Source organism: Carassius carassius, chromosome 36 (genome assembly GCF_963082965.1).
Source record: "Carassius carassius chromosome 36, fCarCar2.1, whole genome shotgun sequence".
Classification (NCBI taxonomy): Eukaryota; Metazoa; Chordata; class Actinopteri; order Cypriniformes; family Cyprinidae; genus Carassius; species Carassius carassius.
Window position 1 is genome coordinate 12,000,841 of NC_081790.1, and position 19,606 is coordinate 12,020,446.

The 19,606-nt window shown below is 36.6% G+C and overlaps 1 protein-coding gene across 4 annotated transcripts in view; it reads right to left on the reverse strand.

Annotated features, from left to right (window-relative positions):
• LOC132117150 (ankyrin-1-like) overlaps window positions 1–19,606 on the reverse strand; it is a 73,951-nt gene that overhangs the window by 48,004 nt on the left and 6,341 nt on the right. The window lies entirely within an intron of this gene.

A 19,606-nucleotide genomic window follows, 5' to 3' on the forward strand; every position in this document is an offset into this window, starting at 1 on the left:
TGACTGTCCAAAAGACTGCCAAGAAAAATACACTGTCAAGGTCCAGAAAAGTATTGAAAGCTTTGTCAGAAATAGTCCATCTGCCATCAGTGGAAAGGATCCCCCGAATTTAACTGAGTTCCGGTGGCGGGTTTGCAAGATAGTGACACCAGTCAACACTTCAACTTCAGTAAGGAGGTCTCTTGTTCAGGCAGCGTTTTACTTATTCCAACATAAGTGCCCTGCAAAGTGGACTTCAAATATAATTCCGCCATGATTCCAGTTCCAAGGGAACGTACACGTTACATTCAAAGGGCATCAAGGTGCGCGAGACGTGAGTTTATATTGTATTTATTTACAGAGGTATAGTATGTCACACTTCTCTAGTAAGATTCATCTGTGTGTAAACACAGTAGCGCAGATCTGTGAATGAATGTTCCAAAGTGAAATGAACTTTAACTGAATAAAGTTGAATGGAACTGAATTTAATTACAAAGTTGAATAAACTTCAACTTAACTGTTTAGTGCACTGATGTCAGACTCATTTTGGATGGTAGTTTATTGTTCAATTGTTAAATACCCTGCGCCTCCATTACATACAGTATCTCTGTCACGTCATTATAAGTGTTTGATCACCACATTTGAGTGATCATTGCAAGAAAAGTGTTTATGTTTATATATTTATTTATGTTTATGTATATACTGTATTCTACTATATGTAGTACCAGTCAAATGTTTGGACACATGAATGGGAAAGTGTCCAAACTTTTGACTGGTACTGTACTATAATATACACAAAGAATATTGGCCGATATATTGATCTCAGCCTTTTTATAACTCCCTAATATCAGATTCGGTATCGGCCCCAAAAAACCCATATCAGTCGGGCTCTAGTTTTAGGCCCCGTTTATATGCTGTTTGTGCAGCAGCAGTATGTCTTAAATACTCACAGCACTGTATCGCTGTATGCATTGGAAGTAGTGAGTTCCTGTGCTTGCTTGCAGCAGAAGCAATAACCAACAGCAGCAGCAATCCAGCAGCAGCAGCATAGGACGTCTATTCCACCAAGACCAAAATAAATTATATTAAATTGTCATGATAGAGTTTTGGTTCCTTGCTACTCGCCTCTGGCTTGCTTAGTTGGGGTCACTTCATTTACAGCGATATCGTTGACTTGATTGCAAATGAATGCACAGACACTATTTAAACTGAACAGAGATGACATCACTGAATTCAATGATGAACTGCCTTTAACTGTCATTTTGCATTATTGACAAACTGTTTTCCTAATGAATGTTGTCCAGTTGCTTTGACACAATGTATTTTGTTTAAAGCACTATATAAATAAAGGTGACTTGACTTGATGATAGAACTTACATTTCTGTAATTGTAGTTTTGGCTCAAAACCTTACTCTCTTAGATATATACCCTAATATCTCATAAATATCTCATGTATATCCAGTTAAATATGTAACTAGATAAATAATCACTCTCTCAGGGCCGCTGCACTAGTCTACCAAGCTCAAAAGACACAACACACTTAAGGTCTTCCTGAAAAACACCTTCAAATATATAAATTCTTTTAGACCAACAATTTCTTTTTTGGTTGGTGGACCTTTGCACCACATCTTGTTCAAAGCACCAAATAGGCTCAGTTGCAAATAGCTTCTCAATTTCAAAACCATGATGCGTTTGCCTTTTTTTGGTGCTCTCTGCTATTCTTTAAACCTCCTTTTCAGCCCTGGAAGGCTATTTCACCACAGAGAGTCTCCTAGTGGCATGAATTCATGAAAATACAAATATCCAGAGGGCATAGAAAGGGGTAGAAACATCTCAGGGCAATGTCAATTTTATCTTTTTTTTTGTGCAACCCTGTTTCACGTTTAGCGTGAGAAAAAGAATTGTGATGTGAACTGAACTGAGAGAGGGCTGGGATGTGGCACACATCAGCATATAAATAATGTAGGAAGAGTGAAGCATCTGTAGATTTCTGTTCTATTACAAAAATCCACCATATCATCTGATTTGAAGCCTGTTTTACGGGCTTCTGTTTTTTTATGTTCCATTCTGTTTTCCACCAATGGAGAAAACATTCTCCAAAAAATAATGGCAAATAGATCCAGTAAAACTAAAAATCCTTATTAAAATATATGTATACATTCAATCAAATTCAAATTCAATCAATCACATATTTCATTTAATTTTGCAAAATGTACACTAAAAACGTATTAAAACAAGACTTTTATGCTAGTTTAATTCACAAATATTATTACTGTCAAATATTTCTAAAACTTCAATAAGATAACATTGTGTGTAGTTTCGACTACATGTTTTCTGCATAATCAGCCAATCATAAAAGAGGTCATTTAAATATCACATACTGTGCAAAGTCTTAAAGGTACAGACACTTAAATTCTAAGGTTGTGAGAAAGGGTGGAAATGGGCATGTAAAAAAGTCTTTACTAGCATTACAAATGGTCTTCAGAGAAACATTGTGTAGATATGACACTCCATCATTTATTAAGTAAGTCACTTATGTAAACACTGTTCATGTATCACAGGGTACGATTAAATTAATTTACATTTAACCATTTTAATATGGAAAATGTATGAAATGTGATACTCGACTACTATTGGCTCATCTGCGTTTGAAGGGAGGGGCTTACCTATAGGTCAGTTGTGTGTATTGGAGTGAATTTAGCAAGTTGATAGGCTTGTATGTAATTTAAACAGATAATCCAATTGCATTCTGTAGAAAGATAGTTAAACCAACCAGAACATGCAAGAAACTGCAGAATCCATTTCTACTGCAGTAAGAGTATGAGGCAAAAAAGGCACAGAAGAGACGAGGAAAATTTGTGGACATTGTCCTACTCTGTCTTGACATTGAATGACTGACTCCCAAATGTGCCCTGTCATGAATCAAGACTGAAGGAGCTCTATTAAACTGAACCACACATAAGCAACTGCACTACCACACACACAACCAGAAAGTATACAAATTAGCAGTTAATTGTTTCAGATAAACTATCACAGCAAACATAAATGCAACCAGAGCAGAGACGCTCACACAACACAAGCACACACACACAGAAACACTTCCTAGTCCCTCTGTCAGCATGCGGAGTGAGTGTATGACATATGTCTCACACGGCATGACTGTTTTCCCTACAGAAAGTAGAAATGTAGACATTAAACTCACACATATACCCACACACATAAAGAGAGGCTCTGCTAATACATGAGTGTACATTCACTGGGCTGGATCATTTCATTCTACGCCACCTACACACAAGTGTGTGAAGACCTGCTGAAAAGACTAACAGTCAATCTATCTATCTATCTATCTATCTATCTATCTATCTATCTATCTATCTATCTATCTATCTATCTATCTATCTATCTATCATAGGGGCTGTAAGCAGTCTTTTTAAATATTTGTAAAGATTTTAAACCAAGGCTTTGTCAAATTAATATTTTAAGTATGTTTTGACAATTTTTTCTAGTTAATTATTACACTACCAATCAAAAGTTTGGGGTTAAGCAAATAAATCTTCCGAGTTTAAAATCTACATCGTGTTGACGTCACAATTTGTGACATGGCAAAGTACATAGATGAGGCGTCAGTGTCTATTAAATTATTCATGAGACTACGGGTTCCTATCCTATGAGTAGACACTCTGTTTAATTGTGTGTTGACTTGCTATGTCAGATGCTTCAGATTGTGAGATGACATCACGCACATTAACTGAGAGAAACATTTGAAGGACAGTGTTTGTTTTTGCTTTGTAATAAGAGTTTGGCACAAACGCGATTCATTTACTTAGTGAGTGTAACCGTTTTTACAGCTCTGCTGCACACCATGCTCACTTTTTTAACTGTGGTGAGAACTAACAAAGTCCATGTCCCAAATGGAACACTTTATGTGCACTTTCGGTCTCCCGAGCGCCCCCTTTATGCCGTTATGTGCCCTCGATCCCCCACCGGGGCGAGCTCTGCAGCAGACTTCTACCCGACAGTCAGAGCAGCATTACAGTTTCCTGCGATTTATCGTCCTTGTTAAGTGTTGTATTTTTTCCCCATTCAAAACTATACAAGTGACACGTCTTGGTAGTCTTTGGAACTAACCAGTGCTGAAACAGGGTTTTTACATGACCCTTTAAAATTAAATTGCAATAATATTTCAAAATGTTTGCATTTTTACTTTACTTTATCTAAATGCAGTCTTGGTGACTTTAGAACTTACGCTAATGGGAGGGGAAAATTCTGTGGGTGATTTACTAACTGTACAGTCGTGGACAAAAGTTTTGAGAATTACATAAATATTAGTTTTCAAAAAGTTTGCTGCTAAACTGCTTTTAGATCTTTGTTTCAGTTGTTTCTGTGATGTACTGAAATATAATTACAAGCACTTCATACGTTTCAAAGGCTTTTATTGACAATTACATGACATTTATGCAAAGAGTCAGTATTTGCAGTGTTGGCCCTTCTTTTTCAGAATCTCTGCAATTCGACTGGGCATGCTCTCAATCAACTTCTGGGCCAAATCCTGACTGATAGCAACCCATTCTTTCATAATCACTTCTTGGAGTTTGTCAGAATTAGTTGGTTTTTGTTTGTCCACCCGCCTCTTGAGGATTGACCACAAGTTCTCAATGGGATTAAGATCTGGGGAGTTTCCAGGCCATGGACCCAAAATTTCAACATTCTGGTCCCCGAGCCACTTAGTTATCACTTTTGCCTTATGGCACGGTGCTCCATCGTGCTGGAAAATGCATTGTTCTTCACCAAACTGTTGTTGGATTGTTGGAAGAAGTTGCTGTTGGAGGGTGTTTTGGTACCATTCTTTATTCATGGCTGTGTTTTTGGGCAGAATTGTGAGTGAGCCCACTCCCTTGGATGAGAAGCAAGCCCACACATGAATGGTGTCAGGATGCTTTACTGTTGGCATGACACAGGACTGATGGTAGCGCTCACCTTTTCTTCTCCGGACAAGCCTTTTTCCAGATGCCCCAAACAATCAGAAAGGGGCTTCATCGGAGTATATGACTTTTCCCCAGTCCTCAGCAGTCCATTCACTATAATTTCTGCAGAAGATCAATCTGACCCTGATGTTTTTTTTGGAGAGAAGTGGCTTCTTTAATGCCCTTCTTGACACCAGGCCATCTTCCAAAAGTCTTGGCCTCACTGTGCATGCAGATGCGCTCACACCTGCCCGCTGCCATTCCTGAGCAAGCTCTGCACTGGTGGCACTCCGATCCCGCAGCTGAATCCTCTTTAGGAGACTTTTTTGGATGCCCTGAAGCCTTCTTTACAAGAATTGAACCTCTTTCCTTGAATTTCTTGATGATCCTATAAATTGTTGATTTAGGTGCAATCTTAGTAGCCACAATATCCTTGCCTGTGAAGCCATTTTTATGCAACGCAATGATGGCTGCACGCGTTTCTTTGCAGGTCAACATGGAAGAACAATGATTTCAAGCATCACCCTCCTTTTAACATGTCAAGTCTGCCATTCTAACCCAATCAGCCTGACATAATGATCTCCAGCCTTGTGCTCGTCAACATTCTCACCTGAGTTAACAAGACGATTACTGAAATGATCTCAGCAGGTCCTTTAATGACAGCAATGGAATGCAGTGGAACTCTTCATAACATTCTGGAGTATATGCAAATTGCTATTATAAAAACTTAAGCAGCAACTTTTCCAATTTCCAATATTTATGTAATTCTCAAAACTTTTGGCCACGACTGTACTAACAAAGAACACAGATGCAGCCAGATCATTTCCATAATGACCAGCGCACTCTACCAAGAGCAGCAAAAATTACTGACCTGCTGTAAGTCATGCTTTTTGGGGGGTTATAAATAATGGCGCAAATACCAGGAATTTGACGAGAGCAAACATTAGTAAATCGCATTTCGTGATTCATTTTAATACTTTCCTCCCACAAATTTAACGTCTGAAAGAAAAATGCCTAGAGATGATATTCAATAAGTCCAGGCGCAAAAATAACTGTGTCCATGTCTTTCCATGTCAAAACACAACATTTGCTGGGTCAACCAGCATCCCATGCTGGGAGCCAGTTTGGAAAACACAATATCCTTGGGACCAGCAATATCGTGTGAGACACAAGACAGGAAGTCTATTCGTGTGTTTTTATTGCATGACCCTCTCAGCCTCTGCTTGATGAATGATAGCATTGTTAGTGCCTTCAGCAGCATTAGATGAAAGTGCTGCTTGGCCTGATGTATGTATCACATTGAGGGCAGAGTATGCGTGTGTCGCATATTTATATTTCCATAATATTTTAACATTGCTTCACCTTTAGTTCAAATAACAAAAGTGTTCAATGTTCAGAAGTCAGAAGTTGATGAGGCAGGAATACGGAGTAGCATCATTGAGATAAAATAGCAGTTCATTCAAGTCTGATTCACAAGCCATGATGCTAATTTCAAGTGTAGGGCAAGGTACTATGTTAGATATAAAAGGACAGGATTAGTGAAGAAACACAAGATCACCTGATGTCTATATACGAGGGAATGCCAGCGGGTCACCACTAAAACCTCAGTGGGGTTCTGCTGCGGCTCACAGGGGATTGTGTCAATCCACCCAGGGGTCATGTTCACACAGAGCGACAAAGGTCACACAAATGGCATATTCACACTCTGAATGTTTGAATGACATATTTTAAGAGTTTAAGCATTGAAAATGATTAATTGGTTTGTTCAAGTAGTTCAGATGGTTCAAAACCCCCAAAATGTAATTAAAACAAATTATAACAGAAATAGATCATAAATATTAATCAGTGAAGAGATAATGTAAAATATTGCATATAAACTGGGCTTATCAAGTCTAAGGTAACATTTAAAAATTTACCATTCAAAATAGTTTCTGAATAGTATAATAATAATTAACTAGACATGCAGAGTGTGTGTGTATATATATATATAGAGAGAGAGTATATAAAACATTTTAAAATTTTGGGTTAAAAATCTTTTCAAATGAAATATTTTTAAAAAATAAATAAAAGTTTTAGGGTTCTAAACTAAATTCTTAAATGACAAATAAAAAAATATATAATGATAATAAACAAAAAAATAGGACATTTTTAACCTTCTGGTTCTACATTATTTTGAAAATTCTAAAAAAAAGAAAAAGAAAAAAAAGGAAATATTCAACATTCTAAATGATTTCTTTACATTCTAAAGCTGACTAATCAATTTTCAAATTTGACTTCAAAAAACACAAGCATTTCCCTGATGATCTCTGGCTTTTGGACATTATACAATCTTTAGAGTTGCATTAGTTCACATGTTGCATTAGTTCACATGATCATAACCTGACCCAGACACATGCTATCAGCACCATATAAACGTCTCATCTTCAGTCCTCTGCAATATCTCACTCCTTCAGGCCCCAGTGCTGGGATGAGTCACCCCCTCTGGTTACTCCATTTTCTTCATTACACTCTCTTCTCATGAGGATACTTCCTCCCAGGCTAGCGTGGTCAAGGGCTAAATGAGATAAAAGCGTAAGTTTAATATGAAATAAATTTTGAGGGAATTAGTGGCTCGCTGAAGGCTGGAAGCACACTGAAAGGCCATCGGCTCAGAGAAGCCGGATGAGTCAGAGCGGGAGAGGAATGCTGAGTGAGACCTGAGCCTGATACACAATTTTTATCCTACAACAGAACTCACAACAACTGCCAAACTCCCCAGGCCTACTCTACCAGCCACGGTTGTGCATGGGAATGAGAGCTCTGACAGATAAGAATTTAGTGAGCCACTAAGCTGAAAGATACACTGGGAGAGGAAATCCACATGAATTTCATGAATGCTGGAAAGGTATGCAAGAACACTTGGCATTAATAGCAGAGACTTCCTCCAGCTAAAAGACCAGCTTTGCTGATCAGGAGCATATGTTGTTTTGGATGGTGCTAGTTTCCCCTCCAAGCTGCATCTACAGCAAGACCTCTTTGGTCAATCAGCTTTACTAGAAAGACAATAAGCTGGTGGTGTAATAATATGGTTTTGTCATAGAAATTCTTAATGATTTCCACTAGTGATGCGCAGGTCGGGTTTTTTTCCAACCCGCAGGTCCCGTTTTTATGAAATTATTTGGCCAGACCCAGCCCGCCCCGCAAATAAAGTAAAATTTCTTAACCCGGGGTCCGCGGATTATGAGACGACCCACGCATCGGGGACATCATGCAAATTACATACGCAAGCCTTCGTATTGTAACCTCATCAAAGAACCTACTACAATATGAAAATAGAAATTCCAAATATTTAATATAGGCTATAGGGAATTGCATGCAACATATATGGATTTTTTTTATTTTGTTTTTATTTCATACTACATATATTTCAAAATTATTGACATTTTCAATCAAAATTATAATAAAACTTTATTTGGAGTATTTATTCATTAAACAATGCACTTTTCTTATGAATATGCCTAAAATATCACTATTAATAAGGATTGCATGATCTCTCTGTATAATAGCAGTCTTTAAAGGGGTCATATGATGCTTTTTTAAAGATCCTTATTTTGTGTATTTGGTGTAACAGAATATGTCGACATGCTTTAATGCTCAAAAAACACTTTTTTTTTTTCAAATACTGTGCATTATTGTAGGTTCTTTATGCCCTGCCTCTCTCAAACACATCGTTTTCTACAAAGTCCCGCTTTCCGAAAAGCGCAGTCTGCTCTGATTGGCCAACTGACCCAGTGAATTGTGATTGGCAGAATTCCGCAAGCACTCGTCGGAAATGTAAGCCCCTTTCCATAATCGCAAGCTTCATCTTTCAAAATAAATGTAAAGAGTTTTACCCATAAAAGGGGAACAGAGTGGAGTGACAGACACAGCGATGAAGCTTGTATGTGTTTGCAGTACACAAGCCATCGACAGCTGACTTCACTATTTGACCGTCTCGCTTTCTCTCTCTCCATCTCTCACATACACGCACACACACACGCAAAACTCCGCATTTAAACATTCAATAGCAAATACTTAACCAATTAACAAAACATACTTACAGTAACTTATTCAGAAGCACCAGATTGTCGTAGCAAATCAGAATGACCTCCTCTCCTAGGCTCAAAAAACAGTCGTCCATAAAATACGTTGCTGTTCTGTTGTAAGTAATCTTAAAGATTGCTAAATACATCTGCTTTCGGACGGCCAAATAAAGTGATTTTCACCTATCTAGGCTTTCACCTAGATACACACAGCATCTCCCTGACACTACAACACTAACTGCGGTTACTGAAACCTTTGCGTGAACATTTGGGTGGCATTACGCCAATATTTTCACATAGTGACGTAGACATATGGGGTTGTGTTTGAATGAGCCATTTTAGGGGGGGCGTGGCAGTCTTAACTTTGATAAAGAATATCTCTTTGGCTTTGAGACTTTAGTCTTGGCAACTTTACAGATCTTCTTTATGCACCAAGAGCTTGTAACACTCCAAAGAGAAAGAAAGAAATTAAATGGCATCATATGAGCCCTTGCAATATATTTGCATCATCTGGATATTCCCTTATTCACTTCATGCACTGAGTGTGTTTCCTTTCTTTAACCTGAGAAAGATTATCACTGTAGTGAGGAGGTGAAGTGTTGCAACACCTGAGGGCCGTGTTTGTCACTTTCACCTTCCTGTTTTCCTCAAGGGCCCACTGTACCCACTGTACTGCCCTCACTGCCAAAAACAGCTGAGTCAGAGAGGCGAAGATGGATTGTGCACAGCATGTGTGTGCATCCATGTGTGTATAAGAGGGTGTTTTGGTGTGTGTGTGTTCTTTCCTTGACACTACAGGGGGCAGTCTGGTGCTGAAGATGGTGCGTTAACCTGCTGCTCTACACTGCATCCTTGAGTCTGAAGCTCTCGACCAGATGACACCAGAGCAAATGAGACGGTTCATAATGTAAGAGCTCTGTAAGCCACACTGCATGATACTGTCAGCAGAGAACATCAATAATCTCTAATAGATGCACTGTCAGTAGACTGATGGAAGGGTGGAAGGCCAGAAGGAGGGAGAGAATGAGAGAGCTAAAGGAACATGCAGATGGGCCAGAAGGTCATTTAGATGTTGAACTACCAACGCTGAGATAAGAAACTGAACAAGGTATGCATAGCAACACAAATAAAAACATCAGGTTATGTATTTGCTATATTTAGTATTTGTAACTAAGATTCAATTTGCTAAAAAATAATTGACAGAACATTGGACTCTTTATACATTTAGTATCACCTCCAGTGGGCATCAAATTTGAGTCGGAACGTACAGTATCACAACAGCAACATACAAACTTTGATTTGAGGCTAAAAGTATTTGAAAATGTGAGAAGGACAAAGGCACAAGACTCTTTACATTTAAGTTGCCAATAGAAAAAAATGATTGTATCATATAAAAATGCTGATATACAGTACAGTCTGGCTATAAAGAGTAAAATATATTTAAATGTATCACAAAAGTCAAACATACTGTATACACATATTCACCCCCCTTCAAAAGTATTGTGTCAGTAAGATTATGCTCAGCAAGGCTGCATTTATTTGATCAAAAATACAGTAAAAACATTAATATTGTGAAACAGTATTATAATTAAAACAACAGTTTTTTTATTACTCCAGTCTTCAGTGTCACATAATCCTTAAGAAATCATTCTAACATACTGATATGATGCTCAAGACACTTTCCTTACTATTATATATAAAAAATAAAAACATGTATTATTATTATATTACAAAGTTTTGCTTAACATTTTTGTGGAAACTGTAATAATTATTTTTATAATTATTTTTATAATTATTTTAATTTATTATTTTAATTATTTGAATATAATACAATAGATAAATACAGAGTTCTAAAGATATATATTTTTTACTGTGTCTTTAGTGCCACTTTTGATACATTTTATGTACATATATATATATATATACACACACATACATATATATATACATATTCACACATATAAGAATTTGAACAGTAGGCTACTGTATGTACTGAATCCGTACTGTTTCGTTTGCATTAGCCACAGTGTTTCATGAGAGTAGGTGTTTGCTAATGAGCTCTTTTGTTTGTGGTTCTTGTTTTCATGTTAACAGTGACTTCTCTAATTGGTGGATCCAAGAATTATGATAGCTCCTCTCTATGAATTCTGAAATGAAACCTTTAATATACATTACACATAAAAAAAAAATAGTAAAATGAAGTGGCTTTTATAGAAGCGTATATCATAGCTGAACAACCTCAGAGCTCATGTTAGGTCTGTCTAGAAGAGTTATGGGTTAAAATCTATTATGGAGAAAACAAATGGGATTTTTACTTTGAGAAGCCGCTGGCTACACTCTAATGTAGTTACACTCTGTTTTAAATCACAACTTCCTCTTAGAATCTCGTTCTCTCTCTAGGTGTTTCTCTCTCTTTCTTTCTGTCTTTCTCCCATAAACAAACAGGCCTAATAAAAATGTCTTTCAATGCTTTGCTGACACCTCTCTCTTTTGCTGTTTTGGCTGTCTCTAGCTTTCAGTATTGGGTGCGGGTATTTCAACACTGACTAGTTTAACAGACTTCACCAGAAAAACCATGTTTGACTAGCATTGTCATTGATTGTCCTCGCAATGGAAGACTAGCAATACTCAGCTGTCAGTAACACTTTACGATAAGGTCCCATTAATTAACATTATTTAATGCATTAACTAACATTAAATAACAATTAGCAATACATTTGTTACACTATTAATTAATCTTTGTTTACTTTAGTTTATAAAAAATACAGCTGTTCACTGTTCATGTTATCTCAGGGCTACTAAATAATATTAACGGATACATCCTTTGATGTTAATAATGTATTAGTGAATGATGTTGAGTCCTCAATCCATAATATTGCTTTCTTCAGCAAAAAAAAAAAAAAAAACACTTAATCAGGAGAAAAATATGCATAGATAAAGCACAATTTATAAGTAAAAAAGTATATATATCAGTGGATTTTGATGTGAGACGACAACAGAAGATGGACTTTTTCTGCAAGAGGCCTTATAATGGTTTATGGGCTCATATTTTGTCCAGAAGCAATTAAGCATTTAAAGTTAAAATACCCTTTAATAATGGATTTGTTTCTTACAAGCATGCAGCTTTTCACTAAACAAAACATTTACTGATGAAATGGAGATGTATTCATTATACTTGTGGGCTTCTGTGATGTTTTTATCAGCTGACTCTCATTCTGATGGCACCCATTCACTGCAGAGGATTAATTGGTGAGCAAGTGATGCATTGGTAAATTTCTCCAATTCTGTTCCAAATTAATCTATATCTTGACAACAATGGCGTTCTATGTCCAAAACATTTCCAGGAGCATTTCCTACTTAGCAAAATCATGGTCACCCTACTTTAATATGGCTGATATTAAAGGAATTCACTGTATATTTAATAATAACACAGAAAAACATACAAAAAAGCAGTCAATATTCAACAAAGACCTCATAACATTACACCACAAGCAAACAGAGGACATCATTACAGGCAGTGCAGGTGGATTCATCAGGGGAGCCCGAGACACACATGATGGTGCCCTTGATCTCTCCCACCAGACCTGCTTATTGCTCATAATCAACTACTGCTGTCAGGTTGTGCTCTTGTTATTGAGCTACGGCCCATAAACACACAGTCATATCGGGAAGACAACAGCACTCATGCTGGCAATATTACAGATCTTTTCCCTCTCTCTCCCTGCACTCCACTGAGGCACTGGACTGGAAAAGCTACACTATGCACATATAAATACTTCATCACTGATTCAATTTTAAACCATGGATGGAAAGAAAGGAAAAAAGATTGCTCCTTGAACTTCACTTTCCCTCCATTAGTGACTGCCTTCGTCCTCTGTATTTTTACTCGGCATCTCCCTGTCTCTCTTTCTCATATGTACACACATGCACAAATGCTGAGTTTGGTAATGGAGTTACACAAACACTTGCACATACTCACCAGATATCAACACACACACACACACACACACACACACACACACACACACACACACACACACAAGACATTTCCAGACTTTGATAATGGAACAGCGAGAGGACGGAGGGAATTTAAACCATTGTATTGCACTGAGGTCATAAATAGCCAGCAGAAATATTATGTTCACTTTCTGTCAGAGAGCAGAGACACAACTGCATACATCAACTGAACATCCACAACGAGTTTACAACAAGGTTTACGACGAGATTTGAGCCGCAAAGAAAAGAAAGGTCAATTTATATCTAAAGTATCTAGACAGGCCTGCAGGGATTAGTATAATTCTGCAAGACATATGACATTAATCTTGGAATATGAGAAAGAAACTGTTAACTTGTGTGGATTAGGACCAGGCCTTTGAAGATGTCACAAGGGGACAGCATTACAGGCAACTGGGGTAAATATCACACATCCATTGCTGAGACTGTAATTTCTTAACACATAATTCAAACTAAACATGTATAGCATGCATACTATATCAGTAAATAAATCCATGTATATGAGCTTTGTGGTGCATGTTTTTCAAGTTATTGTGTGTTGTCAAGACACAACACAGGTCAAGAATGCATACAACACATTTAGAATGCATACTACATTCATCAAGTATGACAACTACACACATTTTCAATGCATACTACTTAAATGATGCACCCTGCATTGATTTAGACACATATTAAAATGATTTAGTTGCATACTGCATCAACTTTGAATTCGTACTTCAGGAATTTGCAGTTGATTATGAATGCAAGAAAAGCCTAAATAATAAGTGACTGTGTATAAACTGGACAAGCTGAAAAGTAAAGTATGTACTTGCTTCATGTTAAAATGCTTTTTACATATTTTAACTACAGAATACAATTCAAAGTTTGAGGCCGGTAAGATGTTTTAATGTTGAAAAGCATCTCTTTTGATCACCAAGGCTGCATTTATTTGATCAAATATACAGTACAAAAATTGTTTTATGTTAAAATACTTTAAAATATATGTTTTAAAATATATTTTAACCCATTCTAATATGCTGACTTGAAAAGAAAAATGCTCTTATTATTAAAAATCGGTGCTTAATATTTTCGTAACAATCTTTTGAATAGAACATTTTTATAAAACTTACTAACCCCACACTTTTGATCAGTTGTGTAATTATTAGCTACAAAGCACTAAAATTTAAAATTTACTAAAAATAAAATTTGTTTGTGTCCTGAATACTCAAGAAAAACATGCGAGTGTACATAAACCTAGTACGCATCTCATTTTCTGTAAATAATGCATGCAAAAAAAGCTTAAATTATTAGTGGTTATGTATAAACTACACAGTTTGAAAAGGTTAAAGCAGTATCACAAGAAAAATTGTTAAAGAAAAATACTGAAAGCAAATTTAAAAGTTACTGAAACAGTAACTAAATTAGCTGGTCTCCTAATGTGAGTGCAGAAACGTCAATTATGCAAATTATTCAGGTAAACTAATAAAGAAAACCATTCAGTGCTGCTTTTACTGAAATTATTTTTTATTCATTACTCCTCATAAAAGTATTCCTTTTGTGAATGTAAAACACTCTCAGCATTAACTTTTCAATATCAAGATCCATATCATGAGCATTATCAACAGTGTCACCTGTTGCACCAAAAAAACAAAACAAGTTTGCAGCATTCAGGTGACAGAATGATCCAATAAGCGATAACATGCATGTATATGGGGCAAGAAGGACACCACAGCTGGGGAGACACTGAGAATAATAAATAGATTAGCTTGGGTCGTTTCGTCTTCAAGCAGAAGACAGACGAGAACTTCCCCACCCAAATCTGTCGATAACACTGCTACAAAGCAAAGCTGCTGAGTATGTATGCGTGTAACCGAGCAGCACGTGTAGGGAACACATCTCATGCTCTCTTCTCCTCTGTTGTCCCTGCAAGGACAATATTGGTAAGCTACAGTATTTCATCTATGTCATCCATATGGGACCATATGTGAGAAGCATTGTATTTAGCAGCGGCCAACACATATATTCAGAACCTGTGTCAATTTAATCAGGGTTGTGTAATCGTAGCTTATGGGCTCCTTGCCTAATGCGTGAGACAAAGCACTTTGAGTCTAATGGATGCTGCTCTGTCATGTGCAAGGAACATCGATATTTCTGCACATTATGACTGGAATTGGGACAAGTACATGGAATATCCGTCAAGAAATAAGAGCATGCATGCTATAAAAAATAAAATAAGTTTTGTGCAGTGAAGTTAATATTAAATCATTGAGGAAATGCAATCGGTTCTTGTGTTTTCACAGTTAAAAGATAGTCATGTTTTATTAGCCACTCTCTTATTCATCCTCTATTTTTTAAAAGATACGAAGAACATGACATCATATAATAATTGTTGCAGTGTATAGTATATGTAATAGTATATGCTAGTTGTCAGAAATCTGACCAAAGGTTTTTAGTGGAAAAATGTGCAAAAGATATCCAAGGCACAATTTTGCATACTAAATCTGAGCAACATGCATACTCAATGTACTACACTGTAAAAGAAAATCTTTCTAAAAATTATAAAATTTACGGTAAAAAAAACGGCAGCTGTGTTTTCCAGAATTCTACCGTAAACAATACGGTACAATGTTTTAGGTTTTCCAGTTTAACCTTAAATTTACAGTTAAAGTCATTAACTGATATAATGTTAATATACCAACCTACTGAAGTACTGAAATCTGTTGTGCAACTTTGAAATACACTGATAACCACCAAATGCAGGTGGTGATGAGAGAGTCACGTGATTAACCTGATCCCAAGAGGCCTCACAACTTCATGTAAAGAATGACAAAAGGAAGTGGATAGCTCAAAGAATGCTACCCCCACCCCCCACCAGCACCAATATATGTAATTATATATCTTGCTTCCTTCTTACAGTGTAAAAGGAGACAGTAATGAACACATTAATCAAATCTTTATCAACTGTAAATGTTCAAATATTACAGGAAAAACATGTTCTTTTGTCTAATTATACAAAGACAAGTGTCAGAATAACAAAACAAATCCATAGCCGTATCACAACACTTTTTCACTGTTATATCCCTGTGCATTCAAGCATCCAAAGAATGAAAATGGCCATCTACATTATTCCACATCTTTCACTTTCACGATTCATTTTTTATTGTGAAATACTACACCTACTTCCACAAAACCTGCAAAGTCAAGAAATGAACTGCAGTACTCCTACAAGAGATCTGACAAACTTTGTGCATTTACATTTGTGCATATGGGACTGGCATGTTTCAAAGTTCATTATACAGTACAAGTAAAAATGTATAAATACAATCTAGCCATTCTAATTACTGAACAATTTTGCACTTTATATGTCAGAAGGAAAAACCATTTTAATTCAACACAAAAAAAAAAATATGACTCAGCTCTAGCTTTAATATTTAATATTTGAGGAGATCTATTTCAAAGCAGTTATGCCTGCAGCAAAAATATTCTAGAGGCTTCAAGGACCACAAACCGTTTGTGTGCCTTGACTGTAACTAATCAAATGAGTATACAAATTAACATTTTCTCTATAAAATATTAACGTGTCTTTTAACTAAGTGCAAAGAAGTACAATACAAAAAAGGGTCATGAAACACTGAAACATGCTTCCACAATATTAAAGGGGTCATATGATGCGATTTAAATTTTTCCTTTCTCTTTGGAGTGTTACAAGCTCTTGGTGCATAAAGAAGATCTGTAAAGTTGCAAAGACTAAAGTCTCAAATCAAAAGAGATATTCTTTATCAAATTTAAGAGTCAACCACGCCCCCTAAAACAGCTCGTTCTAACACACTCCCATGTCTATGTCACTGTGTGGGAAGATTTGCATAACGCCACTCAAATGTTCATGCAAAGAAAGAAGGCGTGACTTTGATTCTCACTGTAGTATTGTTTCTGGCACCATGTTGTGGAGACGCTGTGTGTTTTGTTTTAAAAGTGAAACTACTTTGTTTGGCCTTCCAAAGACACAACTAGAAATCAGTGGTTAAGTTGTATTTCAACACTTCGTAACATTTCAACCCAAATATTCAGATGTGTGTAGCACATTTTTGGAGGACGAGGACTGTTTCCAATGAGAGTAGCCTACAATGCCGATGTCTGTGGTCTACAATGTCTGTTTTTATAAATTGGGGCAATAACAACTTTGCAAGTACAGTCTGGCACTTCTGACTCACAAACTGTAAGTACGTTTACATATTTAAAGAATTTGCAAACTGACAATCCCAACCCGAGTTTTGGGCAGTGTAAAGTAGTGCTTGTTGTTTGTAGTTTCTCTGATCACAAATACAGACGTGGTTTTATGTTTATGTAGTGCGATATGATACACGAAACGTAAAACATAAAAAGACTGTATAAGTCAATATAATCAGTATTTATGTCCCCACTGGATGCAGCAAATGCCTTCTTTATAATAGGTTTACTGGTTTTGTCTCGTTGCGCCAGGACACAAAATCACAGTATAGTAAGGGGCTTAACATTTCCATCACAATCTTGAGGTATTCGGCCAATCACAATGCTCTGGATAGCTGGCCAATCAGAGCACACCTTGTTTTCAGAACGATGAGCTTTGTAAAAATTTATGCTTTTCAGAAAGGTGTGGCATAGAGGAGAAATAATAATGTACATTATGTGGAAAATAGTGTTTTTTGAACCTTAAACTGCATTAACATCGCATTACACCTAATTCACAAAATAATGTTCTTTTTAGCAGCATCATATGACCCCTTTAACAGTGAATATTACCAATACATCTTTATGAAATTGTATAAAAATTATATTTTACTAGGTTTGAAATGAATGAACACTGACAGATATTTTTCTACAGTAACAGAAATTCCCTATTCATTCACCACATTCATCTGATATTTTTACGCAAAATGATACTAATATGAACATTTTGATACAGCTAAAGTAACAATGTAGCAAGTCAAGGCCAAAGAAATTTACCTTTTGAAGTGAACAAAATGAACGTATTTTCTCTGTCCTGACTTAAAACTCAAGAAGTTGTCTGGAAATGTTAAATTACGTGGGAATACGGGTGTGTATCAAGGTGTTTCATTTTTTGTTGTCCAAGCAGGCATCCAGAGACATGTTAAGTCTTTATCAGCAACAGAAATATTAAAGTTAAGCAGTGTGGCTTTAATGGCAAATGTGGTTTTATCATATTATGACCACAGCAGGTACTTAATTCTAATGCACTTCTCAGACATTATGCTGCTATATTTCATGTGTCACTCCCACTGTCAATGGACCTCTCTGCTACCTCTAGTGGTGCAGACATGGCATTACAAAAGCATCTCCCCATAGATCACAACAACTGAACCTTCCAGAATCCTGGGCAACGCATCCCTTCAAGTTGGCAGGATCATGGACAGATTGGTAGCGACTCAGGCACAGAATAAATATAGCCCATGACTGAAGGTACTTACTGATATGTGTGACTTCACCTTCTATTAAGCAACAAGACAAATGCATGCTTCTCTGCTGTATGGGAATCTGGGCCAGGCCGTGTGTGTAAGATCTTATGCATCACATCAGTATGGCTTACACACACGGCAAGATCAGCTTAGAGACATAAAAGTACTGTTGGGTAATTAATACTGTGTTGTACACAGCAGCACAGATTCCATCTTTCATAAGTAAAAATAATACAAAGCACCAATGCAGCTAGTAAATGATGCACTACACTGTTGGCCATTTCTAAGAATTAAAAAGCCCCCTTCTTGTGTCTTTCTCAAAGGCTATGTTTAGAATAGCATTTTCTGTACTACTGTTTCTGCAGTATGTATACTGTGTAGAGAAAACAAACTGTACGTATGGTACACTTGGTAGAACACTTCTTAAAAGAACAATATTTTCTTAGTGTGAAAAACATTCTAAAAATCTAATTAAAGAATTATAAAGAATGTTTTTGCAATGGAATGTGACTGTGAATGTGACAGACTGTGTCTGTTCCCCGAATAGTGAGGTCAAAATATAATGTAGGATCTGGAAAAAATCTTATCGTAATTAAACCAGAAAAATAAATGAACAAAAACAATTTTTAAAGTTTGGGCTCATAAATATTAGATCACTCACACCCAAAGCAGTTATTGTAAATGAAATGATCACAGAAAATAGTTTTGATGTACTCTGCTTGACTGAAACCTGGCTAAAACCAAATGATTATTTTGGTCTAAATGAGTCTACTCCACCGAACTACTGTTATAAGCATGAGCCCCGTCAGACTGGTCGTGGAGGAGGTGTTGCAACAATATATAGTGATATTCTCAATGTTACCCAGAAAACAGGATACAGGTTTAACTCTTTTGAAATACTTCTGCCAAATGTTACACTGTCAGACATGCAAAAGAAATCTAATGTATCTCTTGCTCTGGCTACTGTGTATAGACCACCAGGGCCGTATACAGAATTCCTAAAAGAATTTGCAGATTTCCTCTCAGACCTTCTAGTTACAGTTGATAAGGCGCTAATCATGGGAGATTTTAATATTCACGTTGATAATGCAAATGATACATTAGGACTTGCGTTTACTGACCTAATAAACTCCTTTGGAGTCAAGCAAAATGT